Raw genomic sequence first — 12,990 nt, 5'->3', positions numbered from 1 at the left:
AAATCTTTTAGAAGAAAGATTCCCAAGAGTTTAAGTCTGGCTGGAGAAGAGACCTCCAATGAAAAGGGTGTGTGTGTGTGTGTGTGTGTGTGTATGTCTTCTCTGACAGCCCAGCAGTGATTCTGGACAAATGCATTCTGTTGCAGCTTCCTCAACAAAAATCTAGCCTGGGACTCAGACTCAATCTCTAGGAGAGTTGTAGTCTGACAAATGTGCACAGATTGATTACTTCCTTAATCAGTCAAGGCATCTTAATTGAGGAAGAAATTAATCAACAAAACTGTGGCTGAGAGAAGGACACTGAATGAGAGCTGAAGGTGGCCACGAACTCTAGAAGAGAGAGAGCCCTGCAGAGCCACGCCCCAGCTATCAGCCCCGAGGTCTGGAATTACTGTCAGACTGAGGCACCCCCTCATTTCTTGTGGGGGCAGGGTGAGGATCTCAGGGAAATGAGGATCTTGCTCCAGGGATGGGTCCCAGTTAGGCAGAGAGAAAAGTCCTAGGCCTACAAGTACAGCTGAGGACTTGGACCAAGGATTGAGGGAATTGTCCACCTCCAGAAAAGAGAAAGAGCCACACCTCTCCTGTCAGCCTTGGAAAGCTTTACAGAGATGGACACAAGTGGTGCCCCTGAGTTTCTCCTCAGGAGTCGCAGGCCTCAGGGTTGTGGAGGCCTGGTCCAAGGGAGTAGCCTCAGGTCTGCAAATAGAAGATTCCCAGGTTCTGTCAGAGTTCACGTGAGGATCTTAATTATGATTAATTAAGGAGAAGTGAGGCCTGGCCTGAGGGGGCTTGGCCTCAGGTTAACAGAGGGGAAGTGACCTAGCACCTTGCAGGGGTCAAGGTGAATGCTCTGAGGACTGAGGGGACCACCCACCCCAGGTCCCACCCCTGCTGTTAGACCGAGGAAGCTCTGGGTAAATCTGTTATGATTAGGCACTCCCTGACTTCTTACTCAGGGGTCTCAGATTAGAGATTGCTTTAGTCTAAGGGGAGCAGCCCTAGTACAGGAGAGAAATGTTCCTATCCATGCCAGGAGTCAAGGTGAAGACCCGTAGTGAGGGCTAAGATGACACACCTCAGAAAAGAAGGGACCCCATAGACCTTCACCCTCGCCTGCCCTACCATAAGCCCTAAGAATGTTCAGTCTGAGATGGCTGGCTTCACCCTGAGGAGCCTTATCACTTCTTCTATCAGGTTATTATGAAACGGGTGGTTCAGGACAGGTGACCTGTGAGGCTCTAGAGCACTGCCCTCAGGAGAAGACCTGTGGAGACGGCGTCCATAAGAGCTGTTATGGTTAAGTTTGCCATATCCTCCATCTGTCTCCTAGGCTGTGGGCCTTCTTTGCCCACCCTCCTGGTGATGTTCCAGTGTGCTACTACCAACACCAGTCATCACGCCTCATGGGGTAAGAGTCCATACTTCCCACACGAGCAAGATTTCAGGTTTATGATGAGACCCAGGGCCTGGAGGGTGCACCGGTTCCAGTGGCTGAGAATGAGGCTGCTTCCTCCTCCTCTTCGCTGATCCCCTGCCCCATGGAGGAGGTTTCTACTCCTGGGACACACAGTAAGTACTTCCCAGGGTCCTCAGAGTTCCTACTCCTCTTCCACTGTCATCACAGCCATCTCACTGAGCAAAACCAGATGAGAACTCCAGCAGCCAAGAGATGGAAAACCCAAGCACTTTGCAATCCCTGCCAGACACTGAGAACTTGCCCGTAAATCCTATAGGTGAACACGTGGAATTGTTAGTCAATTTCCTGCTGCTCTAGTATCAAATGAATGAGCCCATCAGAAAGGCAGACATGCAGAAGAATGTCATCAAAAAGTACAAAGGCCACTTCCCTGAGATCCTCAGGAGAGCCTCCGAGTGCACAGAACTGGTCTCTGGCATTGATGTGAAGGAAGTGAACCCCACCAGCCACTGCTATGCTCTTGTTAACAAACTGGACCTCACCTAGGATGGAAGGCTGAGTGGTGAAGAGGGCATGTCCAAGACTGGCCTCCTGATAATTATCCTGGGAGCTGTCTCCTTCAAAGGCAAGGATGTAACTGAGGAGGAAAACTGGGAATTGCTGAATATGACGAGTATTTATTCTGGGAAAAAGCACTTTGTCTTTAAGAACCCAGTAGATTCATTAGAAGCTTGGGGAAAGAAAAGTACCTGGAATACCAGCAGGTGCCCAATAGTGATCCTCCGCACTATAAATTCCTGTGGAGCCCAAGGGCCCCTATTGAAACCAGAATGATGAAAGTGCTAGAGTTTTTGGCCAAGATCCATTGGAACAGACAACCTAGGTGCTTCCAATTCCAGTATGTGGAGGCTTTGAGAGATGAGGAAGAGAGAGGCTGGACCACAGTTGGAGCCAGGGCTGGCAGTATTGCCATGTTCCATTGCCATGGAACCCTGCATGTTTACTGCATGTTCCAGTGCCAGATCCTGCAGCTCCTCCCACCCCTAGTGAGGTTGGAGGCAGATTCTTCACTTGGTTGTTGAAGAGGGAAGTCAACGTTTGAAATAGTGAAAGGCAGGAGTGGGATTGGAGGAAAACATTATATAACATCTGTGTGTTCCTATTGTACATGGGTGACTGGGAGATTTATACCCTTCTTTGGTATTTTTCAAATGTTACTTCTTTTGTAGGAAGTTTGATTAGCTTAAGAATCTAAGTTTATAAATGATGTTGTTCACACATTTATTACTGTTTATCAGATTTAAGAGTAAGAGATTTGTGGGGTGCCTGGGTGGCTCAGTTGATTACGCGTCCGATTCTTGATTTCGGCTCAGGTCATGATCTCATAGTTTGTGGGACTGAGCCCCACATAGGGCTCAGGGCTGAGTGTGAAGCCTGCTTAAGATTCTCTCTCTTCCTTTCTCTCTGCCCCTCTTCTGCTCACACTCTCCTCTCTCTCAAAATAAATAAACTTTGAAAATTAAAAAAAAAAAGAGTAAGAGATTTGTTCTTTTGTCATGCAAATTGGAAGCCATCATTGTTAGTGATCTAGAATAAGGGAACATGGAACTGGAGGAGGGATTTCCTTGCAAATTTGTAAAAACTCAGCAGTAAAATGGCTGAGGTGTATAAATAGACAAAAAAGTAAAAGACGGTCAATACTTAGCTTCTTTTGTCCCTGCTAGTCCAGTTTATAAAAGTAAAAACGACATATATATGTATTTGCTTAGCTCATTCAAGAGCATAGAAGGAACATTAATTGGACAAATATTCTCCAAACATTAACTAGGTAACTACTCTTTGGAAAGATACCACACTAGTACTGGGGACATTAGCATAAACATGACCCAGCCCCTATCCATAGTATTTTAGCATTGAGAGGCAATAATTATATGACAATCATGGTGGGTATCCTCTAAGACCTAACTGACAAGCAAAAACAGGAGAGGATGGGAAATCCATATGGCAGCAGTCAAGTGTAAATGCCCCGAGACAGGGCATACTGGGGCCTTGTGAAATTACAAGGCTTTCAGTGGGAGATAATTTTAAATTAAGCTGAGTTGTTGGGGAGATGGAGCTGTAGGAGTGGTGAGCAGGGGCCAGAGCCTCCAGTGTATCTCAGAGTTGAAAGTCAATAGCCTGGAATGCAAAACTGCAGTAGCATTACTTTGGGATCAGGGGTAAGCCAGAGAAATCTGCACCTGGGGCAGGAATGGAACTTGTCCTGTGCTCATCCCATTGCGATTGATCATAGTGGACAAACTACTCGTTTCATGTACAGTGACTCCAAAGGGTTTCTGAGAAATAAAGGAAATATTCCTTTAAGGTGCCAGCAACTACTGATCTGGCACTATTTTCCTTGATCTTAGAGAGCCAGAACCCACTCCATTCAAAGGACATTTTTGTGAGGTTACCTTGAGTGTAATTTCCCAAACTCTAAGTGAGATCTAGATTTTTGGTGGGGGTAAAATGAATAAAAACAGGGGTGATTTGGGGAGAAGTAGAGCCAGAAGGGATGGATGGAATTGGCATTTACACAAATTCTGGATGCTTTGAGTTGCATCAACCTGAAGAAAACTCTCCACACCCAAATTATATAATACAGTATATCCTCTAAGGGGGAGAATTTACTTAGGTTTTCTTGCTAATTAGCATTTTCAATTGATTTGATGTACTGTGTCCTAGAGTGCTTTATATTGTCTGACACATTCTGGAGAAGAGGGTGGTGGGGTCTGAGGTCAAAATAACAATAGTAAAAACTGCCAATCACTAAAGACCCAGTGCATTCCAGGCAATGTGTTAGTCGCTTGACATTCAGCACATATATTCCAATAGTCCTTTAAGATAGGACATATCAATCCACCTCACAGAGGAATAAACTAAGGTTCAGAACACTTAGCAATACACCCAAGTTCACATGGATAGTATGTGGAGGAGTTGGGACCAGACCCCTGATCAGAAATTGTCTGAACCCCATATTGTTTCCATTCCTCCCAGTGTGAGACCAACCTTCTGTCTCTTAATTCATTTCTCTTCTCACTACTCCTAAATGTCAATCAAATGACCAAACAAACAAAAGACCCTGTGTCCAAAGCACTAACAACAGGCATAAAGAAGGGAGGTAAAAATGAGAAACACCATTTAGGGGTTCTCTACGGGCTTTCTTTACATAGGGTTTTGCTGCCAGCAGGCACTTGAGAGCTACCTTTTCCCAGGTGCAATTTTTGTTGAACTCCAGCTCTTTCCCACATTATGGTACCCCTCCCCTGGGTCTTCCCCAGTGTGCCCTCCTGTCTAATCTTGGAACCTAACCTACTGACAGTTTTTTGTTTTTGTTTTTGTTTTTGTTTTGAGAGAGAGAGAGTTCATGAGCAGGGAAGAGGAGCAGTGGGAGAGAGAGAGAGAGAGAGAGAGAGAGAGAGAGAATCCAAAGCAGGCTCCACACTCAGCAAGGAGCCTGATGTGGGGCTTAATCCCACGACTCTGGGATCATGGCCTGAGCCAAAATCAAGAGTTCGATGCTCAACCGACTGAGCCACCCAGGCACCCAGTGACCTGCTCTTCACTGCATCATCCTCTGGAGGCTAAGCCCTGCTCCCAGTGGAACAGAAAGTCCAGAGTCACCTGCCCTCCCCACTGACAGAGGATTCCAACTCCCTGCAGGTATCTCCTGGCTGATCTTCACCATGGGACCCCTCTGAGAGCAGCCGCCCCTTCTATATAAAGTTCACTTTGGACAACAAATTATCAAAATGTGGCCATTTCCCGTCAGCATCCTCCCCACACTCAAGGTGTTTTCCAAATGAACTGGTTGATAGAATATTATTTAGTACACAACCTGCTGCTTCTTTTTGGGATATAATTCTGAAGTCAGAAAGGAGTTTTCTGACATCACTTTAATATATGGATTAGGATTTTAATAGTGTCTGATTTGCAATTGAACATATTACACCTATAAATGAGAATACCTAAGTGGTCAAAATCAAAGCCTCTTCCTTAAGTAGTAGAAAGGAAAGACCACGGATATCACTGGCTAAGCAAATGTCTAGAGAAGCTAAATTCCTAAAAAACCTGGAGTCCTACTAGGAGGTAGAAAATGTTTCCTTGGCAGACATGCTAGCCTTGACTTAAAAAGAAAAAAATAATTCACCATCCTTCTACTGTCTCTTATCTATACACTTTCCCCAGTAGAAAACTCTGGTTTTCAATGTCTAATAGCCACTGTACAGGCAGGTGGCTCAGGCATGTCCAATCAGGTGGTGTGCAGTAGAGACTTCCAAGGGAAGATATTGACCATCACCAAAAGGAAGGAGAAAATTCTCAGTCTACTGAGATTATAGAGGCTATTGCAAAAGGTAGTGCACAAGGGTGCCCTTGAATGAAGGAAGATGAACCTTTCCTACAGATAGTTTCAGAGTCCTTTTGAAAATTAGATGTAATCCTGTATTTGAAAGCAGCTGTCACATCTTAGGCTCTGGAAAAAGTTGGTAAATTACAAGACAAGTGTACACTTCTCAGAAACTTCTCCAAGAAATAAAGAGGGTTGTTGTCATAACAAGTTACATAATAGGTGCTCTTTATTGAGCACATACTATTTATTTGACACTTTGTGCAAGGGACTGTACGTCTTGCCTTCCTCCGTCCCCTAGGTTCATGGAAAGCCTCCATTACCAAGTGCTGGAAAGGATCATATGGACTAGTCCTTGCCACTGAAATATAAGGGAAGTAATATTTTTCAGTAGCTGGCTAAGACATTTTAGAATCCATGTGACACATCAATGCTTTTTCTTCTATTCAGCACCAAACATGGAGAGTCCGTGTTGAGATAGTGGAAATACAAGAAGGAAGCCTGGATCTCTAGTTCAACTGAGAGCAGAGAGTCCCTGCCAACCCCCATCCACTTTTCAGTGCAGAATGAATAAACTTTTGTTTTATTAAGCCTTTCAGATTTCAGATTTTACCTGTTTTCCCACGTAGGAGAAATTTAACTTTACTGATGCACAGCTGATCTGTCTGCTGTTAGACTTATTTAAATATTTTAATTACAAAGGTAATAGTGCACTGTTGCAAAAAATGCCTAATACAGATAAATCACAATTCCACCCTTTATAACGTTCCTCCAAAATCCAGCCCTTTTTCAGAGTCAACTACAGTTAACAATGTAGCATGTTAAAGCTGACTCTAGGCTTTTTTTAATATATAAATGTGCTTAATAAACATATATTGTGATTTTTTAAACATACATGGGTAGTGATGTGTGTGCCATAACTTTACCATGCTTCCACTGAAAAGACATGTACCTGTTTCCCACTTGATGCTATGATCAATAGAACAGAAATAAGTGTCTGTGAACATGAATTCTTTGGAATGTGTGCATGTTTGCTTAGAGACATAGCTGGGTGAAAATCGTGTTACAGTAGAATATGTAATTATTTTCAATTTTTATAAGTATTGCTAAAATTTCATTACAAGAATGCCATATCAATTGATATTCTCACTAGTTATTATATGTGAATTTCCTATGTTCTCACAGACATTTTATTTTGTCATTTTAAAACATTTTGGTCAAATTTGGGGCGCCTGGGTGGCTCAGTCAGTTGAGCATCTGACTTCAGCTCAGGTCATGATCTTGCAGTTTGTGAGTTCGAGTCCCACGTCGGGCTCTGTGCTGGCAGCTCGGAGCCTGGAGCCTGCTTCGGATTCTGTGTCTCCCTCTCTCTGCCCCTCCCCTGCTCATGCTGTATCTCTCTGCCTCTCAAAAATAAATAAACAGTAAAAAAAAAAATTGGGGGGGTCAAATTTAAGGGCAAAATATAGTTAGAATCATTTTGATTTATATATCCCTGCTTTCTAATTAGACTGAACAGAAAATTAACTTGGTTAAGCTACAGTCCCTATTTATTTAAACACTAATGGGGGTGTTTCTGCATGAAAGTATTTATCTCTTTTTAAAGTTTTTATTTGTTCTGAGAGAGAGAGAGAGAGAGAGAGCAGGGGAGGGGCAGAGAGAGAGAGAGAATCCCAAGCAGACTCTGTGCTTACAGTGCAGTGTCAGCACAGGCCTGCTTGGGATTTTCTCTCTCTCTCTCTCTCTCTTTCTCAACTAAATAATAATAATTTAAAAAGCAAATAACAAGACACTTAATTCAAGCTGTGTGTGAGGATGGTGAGGAGGAGACAGATTTGAGAGTTTTAGTAGTCAGTAGGTGCTGAAATAGTGTGTGCGGTGTGCGGGGAGAGTCTATAATGAGAGTCCGCTGATTAGGTTGAAGCCATTCCTCTTAGCTGAGCTTGAGAACTTGGGAGGAGAGTTGGTAGCGATTTGAGTTATAGATAGAGATGAGGAAGTGTTGGAGTCAATGTGGGCCACTTAAGGGTCTGCCAGCTGTCCGGGTGGAGGTGTCCAGCTGCAACAAAAGCATGCATCTTGGGGCACCTTCGTGGCTCAGTCGGTTGAGCATCCAAGTCTTGATTTCAGCTCAGGTCATGATCTCACTGTGAGGTTGAGCCCTGCATGTGGCTCTGCACTGACAGCATGGAGCCTGCTTGGGTTTCTCTTTCCCCCTCTCTTTCTGCCCTCCCATGTGAGCGTGTACTCTCCCTCTTCCCCTCACCCTTCCAAAATAAATAAATAAACATTAATAAAAGAAGAAGAAGAAAACATGGATCTGGCTATCAGGAGAGGGTCCCGGGCTGCATATTAGTTTTGGCTGTATCAATAGAGGTCATTTAAGGCCATAAATTTAGGTAAAATCTATAAGCTCTTCTTTGTCATCGTCTCTCCTCAAAACACAGCTAGAAAGCAAAATTACACAGGGCTTAATAAATCCAGGGAAGAGCTTAAAAAGGGAAATTTCTCACCCAGATATCCACCAATCAGAGCAAGTTTTCTCATGTTTCCTTAACCTCTTTTCTAAGCATAGATCTGTGCCTTTGCATATGCCTGTATATTTGTGGCTTACATATAAACTTAAATGTCCTGATTATTCAATTTCACATCTTTTGTGTTGGGTTCCTTTTAGGACTCTACTCGTGATAACCTTTATCCAAGGCCAAGTTGACAACCCCATACCAATACCCAGCACTTTATCTGCTGTAATTTGTGTGTTTGTTTTAGGTGGCTGGTAGCTCTCCAGGATGCATCTCACCACATACAGAGCAAGGGAGTAAAGGAAATCTGGGGCCCAGAGCCCTGAAGGTCAGAACTTCAGGACACATTCTTCATCTAATTGGGAGACAGTAATTGTCCATATTTTAGCCATGCGACTAATTATTCCACCTGCAGCTTTCCCCAGAAATCTGATCCATGAACATAAGGAGGACTGAGCCATCTGGGTAAAATGGTGACTATAAGCCCAGAGTCCTGTCCACTCAGCTCCTTCTTCCCTCTGGGGGAAGACACTCACAGAGCTCTGGGGTGCCCTTGAGCACTGTCGGAAAAGCTCGGTGTTACAAGACCCTGCTTCAGACATGGACTTTATCCAGGGTTGACAGCCATTCCAAACACACAGGACATGTCTTCTATGTGATTTTGTCCTGCATTCTATATTGACTTTGTCAGGGCACCCTAAATGTCCTGTGTTTTGCTTTTTTCAGTAAGTTTTAAAATTTTTGCAGTTAGAACTATTTTTCAACCATAGTAATTGGCAATTAAATCACTTAAGGCAACACCAGCTGAAATCATACCTCCACAAATAAAGACCTGGTCTCTCCAGAGGTTTGGCCGATGGAAGATCAAAAGGGGAGATTTAGAATTAAAGAAAGAAAATAATTAAGAAAGAATACTTTTGGCCATAGTCCCAAGTCGTGAACAAGTAACCACCATTAACTACATGTAACTTCCAACCTATATAACAAGACCCTTGAGGACTGCCTCTCCCCAGTAACCAAGCTTCTGCAAGACAGCAAGTCAATGTCAGTTCCAGGCTCCTGAAACTCAGCCAATCAGTGATACTCCCACCCTGAAGATCAGCCAAACAGCGACAGCCTCACATTTCTGACAGCATCCAAGCCGCAAGTCCTCTGTCCAGGCACCCTGCATCCCCAAGTTGGCTGGTCCCTAGCAGCCTGACTCTAGGGACCACAGGAACACCCATGAACATCTCTTGGCCCCTAAACACTCCACTTCTGAATGTCCACCAATCCCTGAATGCCCAATAGCCAAACCTCGTGGAGGGTCAGCTGTGGCTTTGTTCAGAAAGACTGAGCCTTACAAGTACAGTTCTCCCTTCAGGCAAACGGGGAGTTTGCCTTTTTTGCATCAAACAGTAAGTTCAAGTTGTTCTTAGTTCACAAGTTCACAACCCTTTCGACCATTCACCCCTGTTTATGGAGTTGTTCAGACTTGTGAGTATCAGGCACACTGGCTGAGGTGGTGGAGAGAGGTGCAAATTCAATCTTTTTAGTTCTTGCAAAGGTTGTTTTCTTTGTGTATATTGGAACCTCAAAATGCCCAACACAAGTGTAAATGTTGTGACACATTTTATGGACGGTAGACATTTACTAAATGAGGAACAAGTCCTTTCAAAGCTTTTCCTACAGTATGCAACTGTTCATTCAATATAGAAAATGGTGGAAAGTCAGATCAAAACCAGCATATGCTAACAGCTGAGCATGAGCGATACAGGATTTCCTCAACTGGTACTAAAGACAGTGAAAAAATGATAACTTTTTTTGATTGAGAAACTCATATGAAGAAGATAAAATAGTCACAGCAGAAGTTGTAATGGCCTTCTACAACTATATATAAAACACATCAATTTCTCACCTCAAATGATTTTTTGTACTACTACCAGAAGTATTTTCCAATTCCAAAATTGCAAGCAAATTTCAAAGTGCCAAGGAGAAATCATAAAGAATTTAATAGTTCCATTTACTATCACAGAGATTATAAAAAATCAGAATCGTAATTCTAAATCATCCACACTAAAATATCTAAACCTTTCTATGCCATGACCACAGATCTAAGTGATAAATAACAATGCAGGAAAACATTTTCCTTTGCTTGAGTGAGTTTTCTCATGAAAAAAGCTTGCTACTGGGAATAAAATCCCTTCCACACAAAACTTCAGAAACAAGATCTTTGTAGACTCTTTAAGTTAGCAGTGGCTGAGGAAAATGCACTGCTTTTTATAGAGATAAAACAAGTCCAGGTTTTGTTGGATATTTGTATATAAGTGTAAAATTTATTAAAAATTGAAGCAGAATATGAATGATTCTATGGAAAACGTTGCTATATGTCTCATATTCTGCATAATTCTACTCAAATAGCATCTGATGTCCTTTCTATTGACATTAAGGTAATTGGCATAAAATTGTCCTCTTACTTCAGGATATGTATGGTTTGCATTTAACAGATCATTTTTGTGATTTTATTGGCATCCAATAATCTTCAATCCTCTCTCATTTGGAAACCCATTGGCTCTCCTTAACAATTACGCTTGAACAGCTCTTCAGTTTTCTTGAAACACTGAATTCATACTCTATGAAGAAAAAACCCTGAAAATTCTTCTTGACTTTTAAAATTATCCATTGAGTGAAGCCTACTTATTTCTCATTCATAGTTTTCAATATCTCTTTTGTAACAAGATTTTGCAAAGTGAAAGAACAGCAGCATTGCTGAAGTACTCCATTGCTTAAAGGAACTTGCTGAACATGTAAAAGAAATAATTGATGAAAAAATTCATTCCTTTAAGTGTCAAGGCTTTCCTTAAAAGGGACAACATTATGTATGATTGGGAAAGAAATTATCCTGACTTGAAGTGGATAATTATTATGGTACTTGCCATGACTATATTTTGAAGTGGAATGAATTGTTCAAAGAATTTGATTCTTTCACACAGATATGACTACATACTCTTCTTCCAGCATGGAAAAAACTGAAATCATCATGTATAATGTTAAAAAAGGAATTTATGGGGGTTCCTGGTTGGCTCAGTCGGCTAAGCATCTGACGCTTGATTTCAGCTCAGGTCATAATCTTGCGGTTCGTGGGTTCGAGCCCTGCATTGGGCTCTGTGCTGACAGCGTGGAGCCTGCTTGGGATTCTCTCTTTCCCTCTCTCTCTCACTGCTCCTTCATCACTCATGGTCTCTCTCAAAAACAAATAAATAAACTTAAAAAAAAATGAATTTAGGGGCACCTGGATGGCTTAACGGGCTGTTAACTGTCTGACTCTTGATTTCGGCTCAGGTCATGATCTCAGAGTCCTGGGATCAAGCCCTATGGCAGGCTCCACACTCAGGAGCCCTAAATTTCCCTTAAAATTCTCCCTCTCCCTCTTCTGCTCACATGTGCGTGGGCAAACGAGCACTCTCTCTCTTAAAAAACATTAAAGAAAGGAATTTTACAAACGATGACAATGTTCTGTTCTGTCAGTAGACAACAATGAAAAAATGTGTTCATCGATAGGTACAACACAATCTTGAAGGATGGAAAAGCAAATTACATCATACTTAAATTAATTAGAAGAAATTCTCAGAGTTGTTAACTTCATGCCAGTACATGTGTTATATACTGGCTGACACTGCTTAACAGAGAATGTATGTTCACATGAATGATTCAATGGACAAAAGAATGGAGTAAGTTGACAGTGACCAGTGTAGAAACTATGCTACAATGTTCAGTACACTGTAACTGTAAGGAATTTTATAAGCAAGTTTTGTAAAACAGGGAATTGTTAAAGAAGCAAACATTCAGGGTAATATAATTCATGAAAGAGATATATAACTTAGACATATTTTTGATAAACAATAGTTTTTGTATAAGTATGTTCCATGCAATATTTTTATTTTATGTCAATGTACATCATATACATAGGCAATTAGAAATGATTCAATTCAGGGGTGCCTGGGGAGCTTAGTTAAGTGTCTGACTCTTGGTTTTGGCTCAGGTCATGATCTCACAGTTCGTGAGATCAAGCCCTGCTGAAGATGCAGATCCTGCTTGGGATTCCCTCTCTCCCTGTCTCTCTGCCCCTCCCCCCACCAAAATAAATAAACTTAAAAAATTTTTCTAAAAAAAAAAAGTGATTCAACTCTCAAAGAAAGCAAGACAGAAAAGGATATGTTCAATGCTATTCTGTTCGTGTAAATTTCAGGCTACATGAAACAGTATATTCTTTATAGTTTCATACATATGTAGTAAAACCAAAAGGAAAAGCAAGGAAAGAATTCAAGAGTCAGAAGTTAACTCTAGTGGAAAGAGAAGGACATATGCCAAGCAATGAACCCACAAGGGCTTCTGATGTGTTGGTGTTCTGTTTTCTTACATAGAACAGATGTACACTACTTTCTACTTTATAATTATTCTTAAAACTATACATATGTGCATTTCCTATATGTATATTATGTATTTCAATACTTATTAAAATATGTAATTTTAAAGCTATCTCATAAATTTCAAGAGAATTAAAAGTGAGATTTTTTAAAATTACCCAACTTACTATTGATAATAAAACACAAAACTTTATAGCCACAATTTCAAAACTTGATTATCATTTAGAAAACATTTAGTGCTATAAATCCACAGAA

General features: G+C 41.6%; 1 pseudogene; it reads left to right on the top strand.

Moving 5' to 3' along the window:
- The first annotated feature begins 1,672 nt into the window (after nucleotides 1-1,672).
- Nucleotides 1,673-12,990, top strand: part of LOC115506744 — an 81,014-nt pseudogene continuing 69,696 nt past the window's right edge.

Source organism: Lynx canadensis, chromosome X (assembly GCF_007474595.2).
Source record: "Lynx canadensis isolate LIC74 chromosome X, mLynCan4.pri.v2, whole genome shotgun sequence".
NCBI lineage: Eukaryota > Metazoa > Chordata > Mammalia > Carnivora > Felidae > Lynx > Lynx canadensis.
Note: the sequence above shows the minus strand (reverse complement) of the source record. Positions and strands in the feature narration are given on the sequence as shown.